Source organism: Rousettus aegyptiacus, unplaced genomic scaffold (genome assembly GCF_014176215.1).
Source record: "Rousettus aegyptiacus isolate mRouAeg1 unplaced genomic scaffold, mRouAeg1.p scaffold_m13_p_17, whole genome shotgun sequence".
NCBI classification, from domain to species: Eukaryota; Metazoa; Chordata; class Mammalia; order Chiroptera; family Pteropodidae; genus Rousettus; species Rousettus aegyptiacus.
Window position 1 is genome coordinate 29,233,030 of NW_023416292.1, and position 22,440 is coordinate 29,255,469.

The following is a 22,440-nucleotide window of genomic DNA, read 5'->3' on the forward strand; positions in this document are numbered from 1 at the left end:
TTTTCAACGAAGAGCAAGATACCTAAATTTTTCCATGTGGAATTAGCTGACGACACTTAAAAGTACTATGAGTCTACACAGTGTGGGCCCAGCAGGAGCGGCCAATCAGGAGCCAGTCTGTGGCCTTTCACAGCAGGAAAACGTTTACTAAGAGAACCGCAATGCTCGAAGCCTTTCACAAATGGCTCTTTGGGCCTCGCAAAGATGAGGATTGGTGCTCTTCGGATTTTCCCTTTTAGTCTCCGTTTACAGCCATTTCCCAGGTAGAGTGGAACATATTCCGTTCCATTTCCTCTTACTAAGCCATGTCTCCTGGGGACGGTTTCCGCTCAATGTGTGGTTGGGCTGACTCCCACGCTGTTGGTCCCTCCGGTGTGATGACGGCCGTCGTCATTATTTTTGGAGTTGCCCTTATTCTTATACTCTGTGGCTCATCGCTGCCGCTGAGTGTGAATTTTACCAATACGACTCTCTTATGTATAACTTCATTAGCTTACGGATTCATTTTTTTGTTTTGCCTTTTTTTTTTTTGTTTTTTAATGATTTATAATACCCTTAATAAGATTCAGGGAAGTCACGGCTTACAGGAGAGAAAGGAAGAAATGAACACTCTTCTAGATCCGGAAATCACAAGAGCAACTGGACTGGATTTTCATTCAAAATGAAGACTGAACTTTCCTCCCAGATCTCCGCGATGCTGGAATTGACCCGCCTCCCATCCCAGTGGAGAGACGGCTGCTCCTGCCCTGGGGCGCACAGCAGCCGCAGGACCAGTTAAACCATCGCTGGATGCCGGAGACAACGCTCTAGGGAAAGGAAGGCGGCTCCTCCCCTTACGCACATCATGCCAGTCAGAACACGGCCCTAACGTGCCCCGCACAGCTCCAGAAGAAGTAAACTTGTGGATTTGGGCACGGGGACTCCGTCAGCATCTTCAAATAATCATGCCCATAATCAGCTAAAAAGGCCATTTCACGTCTCCGTCTCACCGGGTAGCTTCCCAAGTGCCCCCCGCCCCCGAAACATCCTTCCTTCCCTCTGCGGGTTTCAGGCTTCCGGGAAGGAAGGTCTCTTCATTTTCTCTTTGTCCCAACTTTTTACTTGGAAAAAATTTAAAATCTGCACACAAAGGTTGAAAGAATACCATACTAAACACGAGTCGCACTTGAAGTGCTTTGCCAGGTATTAACATCTAATTCCACATACAGTGGTGTGCTGATAAATCGGGTCTCTAGGGTGGGGAAAAGCTCTCATTTGCTGTATTTGCCAATTTCTGCGGAGTAAAAACTCCTGCCATGGCTGCTTTCAAGCAAATTTTAAGCCAAGAGTTTAACAAATGGCTTGCAAAATTTCTGAAATATTTATCTGCTCTCAGAAGCTGGTAAGAGCCAGTTCCAGTACACATTATTTTTCCTGAACTATTTTCAATAACTTGCAGATACAGTGGCACTGAACCAAATGACTTCAATATGTGTCTCTTAAGAATAAGGACATTCTCAAACTACTCATAACATTATTACACTTAAGAAAAAGTTAGCAACACATTTCATAATATTATCTAATATATATTTCCCAAATGTCCTTTATAGTACTGTTTAAAAAATGGAGAAGCCAGTAAAGATTGCATATTATATATGGTGTTTTCTTTAGTCTCTTTTCATCTAGAATGATCCCCTTGACTTGAGATTTTTAAATGACGTTGATTTTTTTTGAAGAGTCTGAGGTCAATTGCCTATAAAATGTCTCACATTCTAGATTTATGCGGTTGTTTTGCAAGATTAGATTCAAGTTAAATACTTCTTGGTAAAAATAATTCAAAGGTGTACCTTGTATCAGGTAGGCCTCATATCGAAATGCTCAGATACTGTGAGATGACCCCACTATTGGTGGTGCTAACACTTAGAGCAGTAACCACCAAGTCTCCCCATCTTTTAACAAGGCAACCTTCCCCTGTGAAATTAATAAATGACTCGCGGGGAGATATCCTGATGGAGTGCGAACACCGCGTCACCTCGACTTTCACTCTGGGTCTAGCATCTGCTGCTGACCCTTGCCTGAGTCCATTATTGCATTAGGGGCTGAAATACTGTGATTTCCTAATGCTCTCTCTCTTACATTTATTATGTTTATTTTTTTTCTTGAAAACTACCCCTCCCTGCTTTTGAGTATAATTACAGACTCATGGACTTTTTTCAAAAAACTTCAATGGATTATAATCCATTACTGTCATTTTCTTTTTGATGTTCAAATTATCCCAAACGTGGCCAGTGGGAGTCCCTTCACGCAGGATTCTGTGTGCTCGTGACACGGCCTCATTGATCTCTACGTGTTCCCTTTCTTCCTGGTACGGCGAGAGCCCTCAGGCTCACTTGGGTCGGTCGCGCGGCGGAGCCGGCAGCGGCTACTTCTTCAAAGAGCCCTGACGTCTTTAACGGGAAACGATATTAGAAATCGAGATCTGGGGGCACGGTGTGCTCACTGCCGCAGCGACGGTCTCGCGTTTAGGCCCGTGATTAGGGGGCAATTTATAAAAAAATAACAAATAATATATATTTGTGTATATATACATTTATACACATATATGTATACACTACATATGTGTGCATATATGATGTATACATACATGTATAGGTATATACTATATAGGCATATATGTGCACACTGCATATACACATACACACGTATACACTCTACATACATGTGTATACTATGCGCACATGTGTTTATACTATGTATACATACATATATGCATACTCTCCATACACACATATACTGCACACATATACGTATATACTACATATACACACATGCACTACGTGTACACACACACACACACACACACACACACACACACTATATGTAACTCACCCACCCCCGGGGCCCAGAATGGGATCTTATGTAGAGATAGGGTCTTTACAGAGGTAATCAAGTTGACGTGAAGTCATGTAGGGTGGCTCTAATCCAATATGACTGGCGTCTTTATTTCAAGGGGAAATTTGGGCACAGAGACGACGTGAAAACAGGGGAAGACGGTCACTCACAGGCCAGGGAGAGGAGCCCGGGGCAGGTCCTTCTCTCGCAGCCCTCAGAAGGCACCAGCCCTGCCGGCTCTGCGATTTTGGGCCGAGCCGTGAGAGGATGGGTTTCTGGCCATCTAGCGCGTGGTACTTCACTACGCAGCCCTGGCAAACTGATACTCTATGATGACGAATCACCATCTTAAAACGACGCGTATTCATCGTCTTACATTTCTGTATAAGTCTGGTATGGCTCTCACTCAAGGTATCAGGCAAAAATCGAGGTGTCGGCAAAAATCGAGGTGTTGCTCTCTGGATTTTTTAGGGGACAATGTGCTTTCTCGCTCATTTGGGGTGTTGGCAGTATTCCGCACCTTGTGGCTGAGGGAGCAAGGTCAGTTTCCCTGACTGTCAGCTGGGAGCGGTTCCCAGCTTCTGGAGGCCCCTGGCACGCTATGGCTCCCGGCCCCCTTATTCTACCTTCGAAACCGGCGACGGCGGGTCGAGTCCTCCCCACGATTTGGCTCGCCCCCGCCTCCCGCCCCCGGCTGCATCTCTCTCACCTACTCTCCTGCCTTTCTATCCACTGTCAAGAGCCCGTGGTGTTTCACCGGGCCCACTCAGATAATGCAGGATGATCTCCCTAAATTAAGGTAACCTTAATCCTATCTGCAAAGTTACTTTTGCCATGTAATATAACATATTTACAGGTCCCAGGTGCGGATGTTTTGGGAAGGGGGAGATTATTCTGTCTACATGATGACATCGATATATTTAGTTATTTGCTTTATCTAACAATATGCAAAGAAAAGTTTTGGAATTCCAAAAGCATTTTATTATTATGAAATAACCAACTAAGTAAAATTAAAACTTCCTTGAAGTTCTTTCCATCCCTAGAATATTTCCCACAGAGAAAGTGCACATAGAATTTTACTTGAATTTCTTTCTCTGTGTGATTAGGTTAAGGTTATGAATTTGATATATAGCTCAATTTATTTCTTTGTTTGAATTCAGTTTTAAGGTTTCTTTTATGTTTTATCTTCTCACATTTAATTTTATTTTGTGAATAAGTTAAATATTTATATAGCTCAGGAGTCAAAACTACATGAAAAGATAGACCTACAGAAGTCTCATTTGCATCCCTAACCCAACTCCTAAATCCTGCGGATGGGGTGGGGGGCCTGCTTGTCAGATCGTTGTCACCGCTGCCAAGCATTGTTTTATTTTACAGTATTTTTCAGTAGTTTTTCACAGTAACTTCTACTTAAATTTTGTCTTACTACAATAATGTTTTCTGCAAAAAAATTAAGGAACTCTTAATTTCTAAGAGCAAAAAGAAGATAAAGTCATCCATAACTCCGCCGCACAATACTAACAGTTGGTGCCGTTTGTAACCTTTTTTTTTTTTTCCATTTAATAAACATGCTGTGAACATTTTTTCCACATCATGTCATTAACCGTTCTTCTCCAACATCGTATCAATGGAATGTTTCTGAACGCGAACTGACATTTACAGAACGTTCGGGGAAGACCGAGACAGCCGAGGCTGGAGAGTGGGGAGGGCCCGGAGGCCGGGGGTGTGAGGCAGGGGTGGACGGTGCACCGAGGTGGCGAGCGGTGGGAACGGGCAGCCCCGGAGCAGTCTCGGCAGCACCCCGGATGGAGGCGGGGACTGCGCCAAAGCTCAGTCCGCGGGGAGAGGTCACCTTCCCTACCTTTGATCCATAAATTTATCTCTGTGGTAGAGATTCAGGGATGAAAGTCAACCTCACAGAGGAGCAACTTCTTTTAGGGGAACAGCAGCCTTTAAACCCCAGAGCCCAGGCTTGACGCTTGAGTATTAAAAAAGACAGCGCTGTGGGTCACCACGTTGCCATTTGCTGTGATCTAGAGTGAGTCTCTTAAGCACCTTGAACTCCTTTCTCCATGAGATGGGCGTGATGATATTTACTCCACAGTTGTTATGAGAATTAAATAAAACGACGCACGTGAGATGCTGGCCCACGGCTGGCAGGTATTTAGGTGGAGGGGGTTATCGCTGTAAGAGACGCAACGCTGTAGAGAAACGGCTTCCCTGCACATCATCCCACGACTTGCCCCTTCCCTAGAGACTCGTCGTGGCCAACCTGGCACGTGTTTGGCAGCGAGACGGAGTTACTTCTGAAACAGTCTCCTTCGTGAGCAGCTGTCTGCACTGGCACGCGGAGGCCTGGGGCTTGCCTCCTGAGCTGAAGAGAGATTCTGTGGGTGCCGGGAGCGCCCAGAGGTTGCCCGGGAATGCCGCAGAGGTGCACACGGCAGAAGCGAGGAGGACCCTAAATCAATACTGACAGACTCGGTCCTTACTCTTCCTTCCTTCCTTCCCCTTCTGCGAGCTCACGAGTACCTCTGCCCCGATATTTATCTACCGTCTCAGAATACAGACACCGACTGCAATACAGACACTGTCAAATCTCCAGGCAAATTAGTCTCCTTCGGTTGAAGACTGTGCTTCCTCTCAGTGGAGATGACTTCCCACGCTAAGTCTGAGGCTCGAACGGCGTGGTGCATCTGAAAGCGCCCAGCATGATGGCCGAGCGGAGTGGACGCGCACTGCTGAGTTTCTTTGGGGAACCTCTCTAAGGCTGTCTCTCGATAGGCCAGCGGTAAGTAAACCAGGCCAGAACGCAGGGCTGTTTCAGCTGCCTGGTAACCATCGAGCATATGCTCGACAGATGCACCAGAGTAGCCATCACGCCCACCCCACCCCCAACCTGCCACCACCACCAACTCTCCAATACAGCAAGAAACACAAAATATCCATCCTCCTAAATTTTGTCCCGTGGGGTTGGAGGAAGAGGAAACTTAGACCCAACCGCCCATGCCCCGTTTGCCGTAGATGACAGGAAGAGCACTTCTACGTGGCGGTAAAATGCTCCTCCGGAGAACGCGGTGGGACCCGAGGATCTTCCAGAGAAAGGGAACCATTTGCTTGGTATCTAGTACCACAGGTCGAGTCCTGTTATATGCCCTTGCGAGTCTTACTTTCCAACGAGCCTATGAGGTAGGTATTATTGTGACCTTCATTTACTGGATGAGGAAACGAGGACTCAGAAGGACCGAGGCCACACGCGGCATGACGGGGCGGCTACCTCCCCATCGCCACGCTTCTTTTAGGTTAGTTTCCCAGCACATGTTCCTGTCACCTCGGTGGCTTTACAGACCAACAAGCCTGCAGCCCACGCAGAGCCCACAGAGCGGTACATCTCTGGACCAGCCTGCTCGGCTTCATCAGATCCCAAACATGTCAAATTCGGTGCGATTAGTATGGAACTCCACCGTCTGCTAGAGCATTCAACTCTGTCTACTGCACACCGTCAGACCCACGGTGATGAGACGGAACTGTGAAGGTGGAGGCTCATGCTGTTTAGGTGAAAGCCTGACTTATTCATCCGTTTGCTAAGAACAAATCAGTCCTGACACTCTGCGGGTCACCTGGCTTCGTGTTACAATTATTTATCTTACAATTATTTGTCTTACATTATCTGCCCACCCCGGAGCACGGCAAATGAGGCCAGTATCATTTTCTGATTCATCACCGAATCCCTGACAGCGGCTACCATGCTTTGCTCACAGTCAACACGCAATGAATTCGAGAAACCGAAATTCTTTAAAACTATGATAAAATTACATGAAGAGAATTGTTAAGTACGGTAATTAAAGTTTCACATCTTCTGGTCAAAGAGCAGATGTGGTTTGAAGCCTTACCTTGCAGAGTGTGCGCAGGTAAGCAGTGCCCGGAAGTGGAGCCGATCCCAGTTTGTGGACTGGGAAGTCCAGTGCAGGGGGTCGGTGGCTCTGCAGCTCACCACCCCAAATCGCCAACCACGCCGGGAAGGAAGCCATACTTGACCAGGCACCAGTGGCGAATACCTCCTCCAAGATGACGCGAGGTACCTAAGAACAAGTGTAATAAGAATTAAACACGAAGCCAAACCAAGCACCTGTGAGCTGGGCCTTGCCACTATGACACACTGGGGTCACCTTGTTACCTTGTTAGTAACTTCTGAGAGGCTGAGATGGTAGTGTCCGTGCAAAGCTGTCTGGGCCCTGCCTGGGCCCTGGTCTCCTCACTTCTCAAACGGGAATAATACTTACACTTACTCCATCAGACTGACGTGAGGGTTAAACGAAGTAATACACTGGATGAGCTTAAAACAGTGCCTGGCGCACGAAGTAAGAGCGAGCTCATCATCAGTATTATTGTTCCTGCCGCGGTTGTCGTTAAAGACAGAGCGACATGGAAATTTCAGGAGATAAAAGGCTGGCCAACCTCAACTAAATTCTAGGTCAAAGTCACTTTGTTTTACAAACCTAGATTTAACAACCAGACCTGAACACTGAATAAAAACACTTGGCTTCCTTAACTTGGCCTTCGAGTGCGTCCGAAGCCTCAGACGTGGTTGGAGATCTTTCCAAATCTCCAGTGGGTCTTCTGGACCGGATAAGGTCAAAGATTAAAAACCAAAACACCCCTCCTTTCTTTCCTGTCTATCCCCGCTCTGCACCCCCCCCCCCCCCGCTGGAGATCACCTCGCCAGGGTCCCACGAGCACCCCGTGTCTAATTATTGTCACTCTCATTCTTTCCCCGCCGAGTATGTCCTCTTTATCCCTGGATCCTCTATGCGTTTCCCCGTGACCACGAACCTCATTCATCACTCGTTCTCTGAATCCCTGTGGCACTCACCACCTGGCTCACATGGGTCTCTGCAATTTCCTGTATGTTAATCTTATTTCTCAGAGAGCGATGAACTCTGCGAAGGCAGGCCAGACACCTGGCGCGCCGGGTTAAAGTGTGCTCTGAATTCCTGCTGTCTGGTACGTACATGATTTCACCCTGATATTTCTCTGTTTCTTTGGGAAAAAATTTCCAGTGCATGTGATGGCTTGAGAGAATCTAGTCATGCATTACGAAAGACCTTCGAAGAAAATGTAGAACACCACAAACCAGACATTTGCTTTAAATAATTATTTCCTAGGTGCTAATTTTAAACCGTCTTCTGTTCTCACAGAAGGTGCGGCTCCTTTGATTCTTGACTTGTAAGGCAGGGCTCTTCTCTCCCCGGTTTCTGCCGAGCACGGCCCCTCCCAGTTTTGAAGGCAGTCTGACAAAGACTGCTGTTTTTCTAGGGGCTCAGACCCCGATCTGGAGGTCTGGGGACCGATCTTTGGCTGTATATCTGCACCATATCTGCAGGGCTTGGTGTTGAGCTTGACGAGCCAGAGCTACCCCTCTCTCCCATCAGACAGCCTGGTATGTGTGACCGAGCTTCTGCTTCTACTTCCTACTGGACGCCGCCCTCACGAGCTGACGGCCTGCACTGAGCCCCAGCCCGCTCGGCCAGCCAGCCTGGCGCTGTCAGCTCCCAGCCGTGGCAGTGAACAGAACACTGCTAGCCAAACAGCTTCAACTTTCAGTGCTCTTCGGGGACAAGCCTGTTTGCTGAAGATCGAGGCCGAGATCAAGGTTAACTCACAGCAGGGAAATGCTTACAGTGAAACAGTAACCCCGAACGAACTCGTGTCGGGCCTAACTCTATGTTACCACCCTACCCTGACTGCCACCACACTGGTTCGTCATACTGGAGAGCAACTGTTTCAATCAAGTCCGAAACCAGTGGCCCACTCGGGCCGCGGACCCTGGGCAGTCGATCGTCTTTCCACATGGGCTCCTGAGCCACGGCTGATGCCAGCTTCCCACTCTCTGCCTCCGACCCCTACAACGAAATCTTTGCCCAGCTTGGTGCCATTTCCTCTGAGACCGGACTTGCTAGTTTTCCTTCATGGGAACCAAAGTTCGAAGATAAATCTAAGGATGAGAGACCACACCAGTCCCCTCCAAGCTGCCTGGAGGCCCCCACCTGGTTACAACGGCAAGTTTAGAGTCCTTTAACCGAGGCCCAGGAGCTGCCATCGGCTCATCGAAACACGGTGTCCTGGTGCCATTCTCCAGCCCTCATTCCCCTAACGCTGTCATTTCCGACTAAGAAGGTTTTTATTCGGTGTATCTGTTTGCCAAAGCCTATATAAATCAGAGCGCGCGCTTTGCAAGGCTTAGGTTTGATTAATCTTAAAAAATTGAGACGCTGCATGAGTGGGGTTTGAGATTAAGTGTGCAAAGATGTTAGGAGCGGCCTCCCCACCAGCCTCCAGATGGAGATGGATGAGGGGCAGCGCCGGGTTTGAGCTGCCCGTAATTGAAAAAGTGTGTGCCCCAAATACCATGTTGATCCTGCATTTCTCTGAGAGCCATAATTCTAAGGCCTCTCCTTGGAAGATCGATAAGGTGAATGTCTTCAACTGTAAGGGTCCCAGATCCTCTTGGCACTTATGATCCTTAGAGACCAGGGTTAGGGATGCTGAGAATAAAATAAAAGGTACTGCGAAGGAGGAGGAGGGGACGAATTCCCTGAAGGCAGACGGGCCCTTGGATGCCCTGGGCGAGCAGCACGGACCTGGAGAAGAGCCGCGTCTGCGAACGTGTGAACATCAGGAGTGCCAGGGCGAGCTACACCAGTCCCGTCGGCCGAGCCCGGGGGCTGTGCCCGTGGCGGCCACCGCGGTCCTCCCGGAGGCAGCCAGGGCGCAGCCAGAGCTGCCAGGCGCCCGATTCCGGGGCCTCCGTTCACACGCTTGTCTACGTAGGTGAATGTGGTCCCTCGAGCCCTGTGATATGGTAGCTGTGAGCAGCCGCAGCCACAGGAGAGACCACAGGGCAGGATCACAGGGCTCCCGGTCGCCTGCCTGGCCGGACCCTGCAGCTATCACCTAACCTGCCGCTCGGTCACTGACGGCCCAGCCCCCCCATTCCCACCTCCCCCACGCCTGCTTCCACAACTCCTCCTGTTTTAAATGACATACTGCGGACCCCAAAACAGAAACAACCATCGGTTAGACCCCGGACCGCGACTCTCTCCAGAAAATTAACTTGGTTCTTTGCTCCTTCTGGAATACTTAAATGCTGACATTTAAAAGTTTCTAGTTTTCTGGGAGTGTGTATTCACAGCCATCACCCATACACAAATAATTCAGAGGACATTTCTAGTCAAGCACAGGCCCAAAGCTATAAAAGCAACTTTCAGTGTGGATCATAAATGAAATTTAAATATTATAAAGTTGCCAAGAACCTTGCCGTGGCGCTTTATTTCCGATGCAGGTCTGCGATTAAAGGTCATGCACAGTCATGAGCAGAAGAGTGGTCTGTGAGGAAAAGAACAGTGCTTGGTCCTCCCTGTTTTGTTTTGTTTTTTGGTTTTTTTTTTTCGAAACGGGAAAACATGGCTGCGCATCTACCTGAGAGGCTCACGGGGTGCATGCGACTATTCTTGCAACTTACTCAGAGGTTTAAATTTTTATAAGATAAAGAGTTAAATAAAACAAAACAAAAAGCCATCTTCCCACTAAGTGCCTAATTCTGCAAACACCCCCACCTCCCACAAACATAAGCAAACAAGACAAAGGGAAGAGTGTGCCCCCCCCACCCACTGCTTGGCTCGTGTGCACCCTGAAATTCTTCGGCACTTGTTGAAAAGCCGCGTAGGGGCTGCTCAGTCAGAAGTCTGGCCACTTCGGATCAGACCAGATGACAGACTGACAGCATACACCAAGGGGTGCTTTTGTCCTGGACCCCCCCCCCTCCCCGCCCCAGAGGACAGAGGAGGGGCCCTGCCAGGCCCACAGGTGTAGCCACATATTCCCGACTGGGTGAGGAGCCACAGTCAGAAATTCTTTTCCGAGGGGCTAAGAACCCAGCATATGTGACTGATTAGAGCTAATATCTCATTTCTAATTCCATTGATTCCTTGAAAAGAGCAAGTCCCAGAGACCATGGCTATTCTCAGCAGTTTCGACTCCTCCCCCACTGCTCACTGCCTCTGAGCAGGAGGCGGCCAGCAAGGGCTCAGGCCCTCGCCCAGCACCGGTGGGGCGCTGTGCCCTACTCACACGGCCGGTCAGGGCACCACAAACCCGTCCACAGGCCCCTCCCGCCTCCCATCTTTCCCATTTCCAAGCTGTGGCCGTGGCAAAGCCAAGAATAACACCAAAAAGACTCCTCTCTGGGCCCGAGAATTCTCCAGCGTCCAAAGCGTGTCGCTTCTCCTCGGCCTTTCGACCTTCTGTGGCTCGGTGGGGAAGCCTCTCCCATGGCCTTCCTTTCTGTTGTCACAGGAAATAAAGAGAAAGCCTGGCCCCAGACGCCCAAATAAAAGATTTTAGTCCCCAGAGTGGCTTTTCCAGTGCGGACACAGCAACGTCCCAGGAGGCCCGGCCCTCGTGGCCCTCGGCCAGCTGAGGGAAGGATGGTGGACTTGCTCGGCCAGCCCTGCCGAGCGGAGCGGGCTCCGCGCAAAGCCCGGCCGCTGTCCCCATGGTGTCCTCAGCACGAGTGTGCAGCCGCACTGCGCTGGTCCCACGGGACCCCCTCCGCACTCTCCAGGACAGCCAGCCTGGTCTCTGGGGGCCCTGTGTTGTCATGGATGCCTCGAACCTGGAACAACGACCTGACGTCTAGTTCCAGCCCTACCACCGAGTAGCTGTGTGACCTTGGACAGGTCTCCTGATTTTTGTCTCTTTTCCTGCATCAGTGAGAACGAGAGGCTTAAACCGGAATCCAGTGTTTTCTGAAGGGCACAGAGAAGGGTCTGCGCTGGCGCTGGTTTCCCCGTGAGGTCGCCGCCTGGGTGCCAGAGGCGACCGCACACCTCTGCATTTGGTCTCTTTTCTTCTGACTTGGAGAACAGAACAAGCTGAATGCAACCTCATGGTTCACATTTATACAGCAAAAGTCAGCGCCCCCAAAGCCAGCACTGGGGATCGAATGATGATAAATGGAAACTAGCTTTATCATCCAAAAGTACCCCCTCAAACTCTGAAGAAATATTGATAATCACTCTCCATCTGCTGAATAAATCAGAACAAGACTGGAGACCCTACCCAACACTGTCGGAGCGTGGAGGACAGCCAGGAAAGTACTAGAGTTTCATGAAAACCGATCTCAGGAGAACTGACATAAATAAAATATGTCAAAGTTTTAAAGAGGAAAATGAAAATAAAAGGAACAGCCGAAGTATTTGCTGTTTATTATTAGCCTCGCCGTAAAGAACTTTTGTAGAAAGAGCACAGGTCTAGGACTCAGGACGCTTGACTTCCACTAATCTGGTCTCCACCACTGACTCCCACCTAAACTTGGCGAGATCATCTCCCTTCTCTATTCAGGCTACCTCGCCTGGCGACTGTGAGGCGAAAATAAAACATATAAAAATTCTTTGGGAGGAAAAACTGCCTAAAACCTAAGATGCTCCATGAATAAACAGCACGGTTAATTACAAACGATAGCGGCACCGCTTCACGCACCTCCTGGAAAGAGCTGTGACAGGTGGCAGCTGCTGCACGGCGCCCCCTGCAGGCTGGCCCAGGCGCCCGCGCCAGGCTGGAGCCCAGGATTTCCAGTGCTATGGACACTGAGGGGGTCTGGGCTCAGCCTGGGAGAAGCAGTGAGCCCCGCGGTGGGGATGAGCAGGGGCTGGAGGAAGGGGGAAGCTGAGCGAGAAAGCTCGGTGGAGTCTCTATTGCCCACACTCCTATGACGCTATCATTAAGACCCACGGTCCCCTCCCCACCGACAAGTCCCAGATCTGCTGGACGGGGCCCAGAGTTTAAAAAGTGAGGCTGCCATTTCTCCTGTCCTCTCTCCCTCCTCTTCAATCCAATACTCGGGGAGAAACTCGGGTTCTCCCTAGGTCATCCCAAAGTGTGGGGCGGCCCTGGGCGACCGACGGCCGGTGGTGGCTCGGGGTGGGAGAGCTCAGGTTAGGGGACCTCCGCCAGCATGAAGAGCTGCGGGTTCGCGTATAGGTTGCTGATGCCGCCAGTGAAGATCTGTTATGGTCCCCGCCCCCAAACAGCACAGTAAATGCAGTCTAGGTCTCAGGGACCAATCGGCCATGTAAATGGACCCGAACGTCTTCTGGGGATAAAGAGGAGACAGCTGTAATGATGGCGGAACGTAGCTGGAAACTCAGACTGGGATAAGTCCAGGAATTCATAGGAACCTCTGCACGTTTACGTAAATGTGGCCAAACGCCAGGATTGCCAGCACGTACCGCATGGAAAACCCAAAACCTTTCTTCTGTGGGGAGGGGGCTCTCTGAGACAGTCTATCTAGGAGCGAGCTTAAAAACGCATGGCGTGGGAAGCAGTGTACGTGATCCGAGCTACGCGTAATAATCTTTGGGAGTTCGACATCGCGGGGAAAATTCTCCATTTTAAAAAGCCGTGATTTCTGGCTTTCCCCTCTTCTTCATCCTCCTTTTCCAGATCCTGAGCTTCTGATGCCAATGGAATGCCTGAGGCTGCTGCAAACCGCCACGATTCTCAGGCCTCTGGGATTACGGGTGTGGGCAGGGGAACGTCTGGCTTTCGAGCAGTGATATAGAGTGAAGGGTTCCCCAAAGAGATGCAGAGGAGATTGAGTTATCAGCTGGCTTGGCAGCCATGACAGGGTCAATTTCCACAGATTTTAGGAGGTTGAGAAGAAAGTTACGTTATCTGAACAAAATAAGTATTTCAAAGAATTGTGGGATTTTAGCATGAGAGAAGAATGTAAGAATCGTTGTATCTTAAAGAGGAAGAACTCTTCCCCAAAGAAGTAAAGGGGCTTCTTGAAAATGGATTCTATCGGAACCGTGACTTCCACTTGAAAATGTGTGTAAAGAGGAAAAACAGCTGGAAGAGGAAGAGGCAAATGCAGGAAGATACTCGTTTCACAGGGACAGAAAGAGACAGAAAAAGGAAGAATGATGAAATAAATGAGATACTTAAGAAAGAAAAAAGGCAGTCTTGTAAGAGGGCAGAAGTGGCTATTGCACAAATATGAGAAAGATACCGTGGCACACGTTTGACGAGATGCCAACACGTTCAACAGCATTCCAGGCTTTCCTTTCTCGACTTCCTCTGTGTGAAGAACCAACCCTCGAACTTAACCAAATGGGGCATCTTGGAAGAATCCAGATTTCGAGACAACCTGGAGCACTTGAAAGGCTGCCACCTGCTTTGACGAATAGATGCTGGAAAATCAGTGCCTGGGAGAGACGCGGGAAATCACCTTTTCCCTTTTTTGATTCTTGTTTTCCCCCCTCGGCCACACCTAAACCATCCCAGAGACATGAAACTCTAGCGGCCCCGTCCCCAGAAGGGGCCGACTGCCTTGCGGCATCTGGCCCGGTGCCCTCGCGTTGTCACAGCTCATAGCTCATCTTTCTCCGTGCCCTGGGCGGCTGATCTGAATGTAGAGCTTGCACGGACTTCAAAGGAAGCTGGCAGGATGGAGATGGGGCCTCGCTGCTTTAATCAAGATGGATTAGAAACCTTCGCTTATCAAGTAGAAAACTGAAACCAGCAACAGAGAACTAATTGACACTGACTCCAAAGGAAACCGCGATCGAGAAGGTGCAGGGAGCTCAGATAGGTTATACTTAAAGTGGCAAGTCCCTCCTGACAGCTGGTGATGGAGTGTTTACTGCTTGCCTCCAAAAGTAACGTCGGCACCTGGAATAAGACAGCCTCCTATAAGGTATCAGATGATAAGTTCGGGAAACATGCAAAAGCTCAAAGACACCGTTTCCACGAGCATGCAGTGATGATGATATTCCTCCCTTGAGTCTGGAATATCGAGCCGCTTTGGCCGATGGAGGGAGCTGGCCACGGCCCGTGACGCTGCTCCTCAGCGGGACGTCACTCCGCACTCCACCCGCCTCTTCTCTTCTCGGGCTCTCCTTCACGTGGGGAGCATCCACATGCGATGCATCGAATGCTGACTTGGGTTCTAAGTTATTTTTCCCCGAGTTGGTCCCCTTCAAGGAAGCACTGAGTCTGGCACGCAGCAGGTACTCAAAGATGCTTGTTGATTAAATGAGGAAGTAAGAAACTAATGTATCATTTCTGTAACTGGCCCGAGTACCCAACGCAGTGCCGAGCACAGAGATATCTGAGCCTTGTTCATAACATGCTTTGCCCTGGGGACAGGATGGGGTCCCAGCAGCTCAAGACTAAGGTGTTTATAATGTTCTTTCTCAGGGGATGCCTGAAGGTCACTTGGAAACCTTTCTGTGCCAGAGCAGGAAGAAGCCTTGGGGGAAAAGGTGGCCGGGGAAGACGTGCCTGCAGCTGGTCCTGACCATGAATTTCTCATCGGTTTTTCTATGAACTATTTTTTTTTTTTTAAAGTTCTCTCCTTCTTCTAAGACAAAGAAAAATGGTTTCTAGGACCTCTAGGTCTTATAGTTTCCAAAGCAGGACTCGTTCAGAAATAGGACCCAAAGAGAAAGACGGGCACTAACAGATAAAGAGTTTTTCACTCTCCCTTAGGGAGATTTTTCAAATTACACAAACGAGGACATTGGCCCTTCTCCCCGCTCTGCTCCCCAGCAGGTCTGCTGCTTCTGCAGTACAAGTTCAAGTACAATCGAAGAGCAGGTGCGAAGGGTACTGGAGGGCTGATACTGCCCCTGATGTTTTAAGGGGCAGAGGAGAGACAGAAGAAGAAAATAGACAGAACTAATAACAAAAGCCGAATCTCCCTAGCAGCGTGTAAAATACTTTGAAAATATTTTCCAAAGAAGATACACAAGTGCGAAACAAGCACATGAAAAAATGCTCAGCATCATTAGCCATTAGGGAAATCAAAACCACAATGAGAGGCCACTTCACACTCACTAGGATGAGCAAAATAAGAAAGACAGACAATAACAAGTGTTGATGAGGATCTGGAGGAACTGGGACCCTTGGGCATTGCTAGTTGGAATATAAAATGGTGTCGCTTCCTTGGAAGACAGTTCCTTAAAAAATTAAACGCAGACTTATGCGACCCAGCGGTTCCACTAAGTATCCATCCAGCAGAACGGAAAACATAAGTACACAGAAAAAATGGTACACGACTGTTCACCGCAGCACTATGCATAATAATCGAAAGGTGGAAGCAACTCAAACGTCCTTCAACGCACAAACAGACAAAATGTTCACACCCACATAATGAAATATCACTCAGCCATAAGAATAGAATGAAGCACTAATACACGCTGTAACCCAGACGAACCTTGAAAAGATAAGTGAAAGAAGTCAGATACAAAAGGCTACATATTTTTTGATTCCACTTATATGAAATATCCAGGATGGGGAAACGCCGGGAGACGGAATGCAGATTAGTGGTTGCCAGGGGCTGAGGTAAGGCAGAGTCGCTGCGCACGGGCCAGGGTTTCTTTTAGGAGTAATGAACATGTTCTAGTGGTAATGGATGCACAACTTTTTGAATATATTAAAGATCACTGAATTGTACAAGGGCAAATTGTATAGTATGTGAATTATATATCACTAAAAACTTGTTTTGTTTGGTTTTTTAAAGAATCTGGTATTGCTCAAAGGATAACTAGGACCCTGCTGGGAACTCTGATCTCAACTTGACAAGTCTCCCTAGTTACGCAGGTACCAGCCTCCTCGTCCCCTCAATCCACAACCCCCAGTCCAGTGCAGCCCAGATCCGCCACCCCTAACTACTCCTAAAGAAAAAAAATAGGAGGCGCGTCGGTCAGCAGCTGGAGGCGAGCGATACACCCGAGCTTGGCAGACAGTCCCTGTACGAGGGCAGGGAGGAGGCTGGACCTGGGAACGAGCATAAGGGAAGACGAACTGCCGAATCTCCAGAAGACGTCACGTGCGGACTGTGGGAGGCAGGCAGTGTCTTCAGAGAGGCTGCTTTGGAATCCCTGCCCATGTGCTGACGACGCGTTCGTGTGACCAACATAACCCGCTGTAGACAATAAATGTATCTGACTAGAAGACAGGAGGTCAACTCTGAGCAAACGTGAGGCTTGTCTGCCTGCTGGGCTCCTCCCTGGGTTCCTGCTTTGCTGGCCTGACCTCTCCCCTGGTCCGGAGGCTGCCAGTTGCCCACCCTTTATCCCCTTCTCTCTCCGAGGATGGGTGACATCTCCGAAGGGATGGCTGTGTATTGCATGATTCGTTGCTTATTTAACTAACCATGCAATACATGATTTTTACAGTTAACCTTTTACTGAGTTAACAGTAAAAAAACCCAAATATCTAGGGAACCAGCCGTGTTTTTGGAAAATAGCTTTCCTCCTGCCTTTCTATGCAAATTGTAACACTGGGGAAAAAAAAAGAGTACTGAATTAGAGTATTTCAACAAATTCATGAATAAAGAATAACAGAACTAGAATACCAGTGTGATCTTAATGAATTAAGAAGCGTTCACTAATACCACAAAAAGAGAGACGTTACGACACACATGCCTCCTGACGAAGAACCCAGAGCTTCTCACACTCCTCCGCCCCCCAAGAAACCGGGAACCTGGGCTGGGATCCGTGGAACTCAGACACTAGCCGGGCAGGCCACGCTCTGCTCTAGGGGAGTGAGCAGCGGAGGCCGGACTGCAGGAACCCGACAGATCCGTGAGGTCACGCCTTCGGTAAAGGGGTGGTAAGGCAAATAAGGAGATGGAGGGGAAAACCTATGGATTAGAGGATGCGCAAGACATGTTTTGTTAAAAAAAAAAAAAAACTCAGGCACAACAGAACTAGCGTTTCGGGGGCGCACACTTAGGCGATGAGACCCCGAAGCGGGGAAATGACGCGACAATAGGGCAGCGGTTCCTCCGCCAGGCAGCGAGGGTGGCGGCTGGCGGGGGCCGCGGGGGGGTTCGGGGGGGGGGTCCCGGGGAGTCGTGGGGGGGCGGGCGCCGAGCCCACCGTCGGGCGGGGGCCGCGTGGCGCGCCGCTGGGCCGCCCCCGACCGACCGACCACGGGGACGCCCGCCGCCCCCGGGGGCAGAGAAGCGCGGCCTCCGCGTCTGCCGGGTGCGCGTCTGTCAGCGCCAACACTTGGGTCAATAAATAGTCCCGCGATGCGCCCTTCCAGCTGACCTGCGCCACCCGCTCTGCTGGAGGAGAAAATAAACAGGGCTGCGGGCTCGGGGCTTCTGCCCCCGCAGGGCTGCCGTTGTGCTGTGTGTGAGCCCAGAGCAAACGCGGCGTCGTGCCTCCTCGGGCCCTTGGGACTCGTGCGGCGACCGTCTGGCATGGCCCCGAATCCGTCCCCGTGCGTTACACCGCGATGCGATGCCGTCGACATGTCAGCTATGAGAGGGTAACGTTTCGGGGGGTTCGTCGATCAATGAGCAGCTCTCTCCGTAACCTGCCCGCGCGGGGATCCCCAGCTTCTGTCCTCGTCCTCTGTGCCCCGGCCGTCTGCTCCCTGCATCCGCTCCGGCGTTTCCTCTCACTGCTACTGCCCGGGTACCTGTCTCCGTCACCAGCCCGGGAGCCACTGATTCAAGAAGTGTTTACTGAGCAATCTGCATATGAAAGCATTATGCTCGAGGAAGTGGCAAACAAAACAGTACTTCCCAGACCTAAGAGGCAGATATTAAACAAAAATACAAACGAATGCACAGCTGCACATGCTGCGGATGCTAAGAACGAAAAGAAAAAGGCAAGACGAGTGACTGCACAGGGAGATCTGCTTACCATCGCTGTATCAGGCAAGGCTTCGTGAGAAAGAGTAGGAGGGGGTGGCCGGGCTAAGGGCGAGAGTGTGTCCACAGCACAGGGGCGAGAGGGACACAGGCGGCCCCCAGGGATGGGGAGGCAGGCAGGGCCGTAACTCGAAGAGCCTGGTGGACCTTGATAAGGATCTCAGATTTTAACCTAAGTGCAATGGGAAGAAGCACGTTTAGAAACTGGGAGACCCATTAGGCGAGTCTCTTAATAGACAAAAGGAGTGACTAACAGGGCGAGGACTAGCGTGGAGAAGGCAGTGAGGGAGAAAAGTCAGCAGCTCTGAGATGTACCCGAGAGGTGGGTCTGGTAGGAATGCTGGGCGGACGTGACAGGTGAGAGTCATCTCACGACTTCTAGAAAGAACACCGAGGTAGGTGAATGTACCGCCTACCAGCATAACCCAACAGCCAAACGATACGACAAGACTAGCACATACATGTGCAAATGCTACATGATGACTGACTTCGTTTACAAATGTTGCTACAAAAACCCTAAATAAAAAAATCAGCACACTTAACCCAGCAATATAATACTCGCGGCTACCATCTATTAAGTATTAATATTCAATCTATTATTAAGTATTAACATTTACCACAGGGAAATCACCGTTCTAATGCTCACAGTAACTGCACAGATCTGCACATCACTCAGTTACTTACGTCGGCATTTACCTCCACAACCACTACATGAGCACTACGACCATCCACTTATTATCCATTCTCATTAGTTCTTGTCTGTTATCATGCACTTCCCTGAAGGGCGAGCTGTGGCTCAGAAAAATGAACTGCTTCCCCTGTGTCAACGTGGATGCCTCTCCCAGCCATAACGGAGAAGCCAGAGACTTCTTTCCACGTACAATTCCACTGATAGTAGTTCAAGAACGGACAATACCAAGCCGTGGTGTCAGGACAGGGGTGTCCTCTGTGGGGAGGTGCTGGCTGGGAAGGAACACGGGGGAGCCTTCTGGGGAGCGGGAAAGGTTGTTTCTAGATCTAGATGGTTGTTATGTGATCCAACACGGACCATGTTGTAAAGAAGATTTGTGCACTTTATTGTGCATATTTCACTTCGATTTTAATAAAAGGAAACGACAACCTAGGAAAAGGTATTTGGAGAACATATAGAAGACAAAATTAGGTATCTTTATATGTAGAGAGAGCCTTTAAAACCAATTAAAATTTAAAAATCAATCTATTAGTGGACAAAGGACATAAACACATGGTTCATGAATAAAGAAATATAAATGGAAAATAGGTATAAAGGAAACGTGTTTAAATAGTAAAGAAATGCAAGCTAAATATCAATGACAATTTTCTCCTAATAGACTAAAATAAAAACAATTGATAATAGCAAGTATTATGATAATGTGGGGAAATCCGGACTCGAATGTTGCTTGTGGAAGTATAAATTGTTACCAATTTTCTGAAGCCAATTTGATGGCATGTACTAAAAGTTTTTTCGACTACTTGAAATAGCAATCCTATTTTTCTCAATTCATCATAAGGAATTACTTCCAAGCATGCATTTTGCTACATGAATGTTCAACATAAGTCTCTTGATAAAAGTAAAATTTTGGAAAGTACCCATGAATAGATGGTTTAGTAAAAAAAATTATTGTATGTTCATACAATAGCACAATATACAGCCATTAAAAATGACGATGTTGATTAATATCTATTAACACGAAACGATGCCCACAACGTATTGTTTAAATTTTTTAAATTGGGTACAAATCACATATAATTATTATGTGTGTATACATACAAATATATTTGTGTGTATGTACGTATAGATATATGTGTATAATGCACACACTGTATAATTAGATGGGTATGAACTAAAATGACTAGAGCAGTTATCTTTTGGTACAATTATTGGATGATACTTATTTCTTCCTTATAATTTTTCTGTACTTCATGATTTTTTTTATAATAATATATAAATCCAAAATAAAAAAGAAAGCACAGTTGGCTAGATTTCTGGGCAATTTGCATGTATAAGCTTCGTCTACCTTATTTTTCTATGAATAGTAAAATAATGTTTAACAGGTAGTGGCCACCACTCATACAGCGCAGGTGTCCTTACCTGGGGCATTGATTTGCACCTGGGTAGAGCAGTTTGAGGCTAAGACCTTTTGAACAATTCTTCCGAGTTTTGGGAGTTTCCTACGTGGTAACCCCCAAGAAAGAGCCAGCGGTCACAGCCCCCAGGCTCCCTCATTGCTGCCTAGCTACACGTGAACTGGGTGTTGCCAGCCAGACACACCCATGAGTCCTCCGCCTGGAAGCTAACGCGACAAAGCGGCAGATGTGAATGGCGTCCCCCCGCCCCGCCCCCCCCTCCGCAACCCCAGGCGGCCACGGCCACGGGGGCTCCTGGCACCCAGGACCAGGCGTGACCAGCCAGCGCAAGCTTCAGCATCTCTCTGAGAAGCCGGAGCGGTTGCCAAGCGCTGGCAGCCACGTGTTTTCGCTGGAGCGAGCGCTACGGTCTCATCTGCTGTTGTGTTTGGCCTCATCTCTTCTACGTCTGCTTCTCTTGCCCTCTCGAGAATTCTGTGAGTTGCTTAATATTTTTAACAAATAATTTTTCTGCCTAAACGAGCCACAGTGGATCCCATTCTTCGCAACAAAGAACTGTGCCTAACAGTATTACCTTTATCTCTATTTTATAGATGAAGAAATTGCGTTTTTCAAAAATGGAGATTTCCCAGCTAGTAAATACTGAGGCAAGACACAAGTCCAAGACTTCTGAGTCACTTCTAGGCTCTTTAGGAATCTAAAATTAAGATATTCTAATTTCGCCATGAGTGAAGCTCACAATAAAAATAAATGTTACCATGTAATAAATAATTACTATGTGCCAAAATTGCACACCAGCTTTGAGAAGAATCCCAGAGATCATCTAACCACCCTAATTTACAGATGAGGAGACCAGGGCCCAGAACATGATGGACTTTGCCCAGCGTCACCAAGAGAAGTAACGGCAAAGCAAGGAAAGAAAAACCAGGTTTGTATCTCACATGCTCTTTGTATCGGCCGAGGGCGAAGCCGTTTCTTAACCCACACGGAAATATTTTTATCGCACAAGGCCAATGCCTCAATGAAAAAATTTGTTTAAATTTCAGAAGGAATAAATATTAAATGGATGAGGAATAACGACATTTAAAACTGTCAACCGGTTACTCCGATACTCTGGACTATACCACCATCACCCCCCCTCGGGGGGTGTAACTGAGAAGCCTAAAATAGCTTTGGAGAGAACCTCATGAAAACAGTGCCTGGGGGAACTGAGATCGCATTTCCACCTGGCTCTGAAATACAGGATTTGATGCAAGGAAACCGTCCTTTCTGCAGAAATTGGGAAAGTTGTTAGATCCCCTGTTAATCCATAGGAAAATGTAAGGTTGAGCGTCTGAATGTTTTTAAAGCAAAATTTTAAAACAGACATTACTATCTACTCATGCATAGATAATAATTTTTGTTTCAATAAAATCCAAGATTTGTTGTACCCTAAGGGTCATTTTTCTTGACTCTAGGGGAAAAAAAAAGTCTTGTGTCATACGAGGAAAACTGAACCTTTCAATTTCTGATTCATTTCCCTTTAAATCATCCAAATATTACTTTTTATGGGCTATGTAATAGCCAAACCGTCTCCAAGGGGGTATTAAAGCATTTCAAGCCTTGTTTTCCTTAAAATAAAATAAAGTAAGTGTTAAAATGGAGGAAGTAGGATCCAAATCAATCTGCTTGATCTACAAAAGTTCTCATCAGTCCAAGATCTCAAATGTCTAAGTGGGTCCTGAATTTTT

General features: G+C 48.2%; 1 long non-coding RNA gene across 1 annotated transcript in view; it reads right to left on the reverse strand.

Annotated features, from left to right (window-relative positions):
- Positions 1 to 6,409: 6,409 nt before the first annotated feature.
- LOC107518832 overlaps positions 6,410 to 22,440 on the reverse strand; it is a 43,049-nt gene continuing 27,018 nt past the window's right edge. The window contains exon 4 of the long non-coding RNA XR_001598955.2: positions 6,410 to 6,953. This is a non-coding gene — a long non-coding RNA (uncharacterized LOC107518832). The remainder of the gene's footprint in view (positions 6,954 to 22,440) is intronic.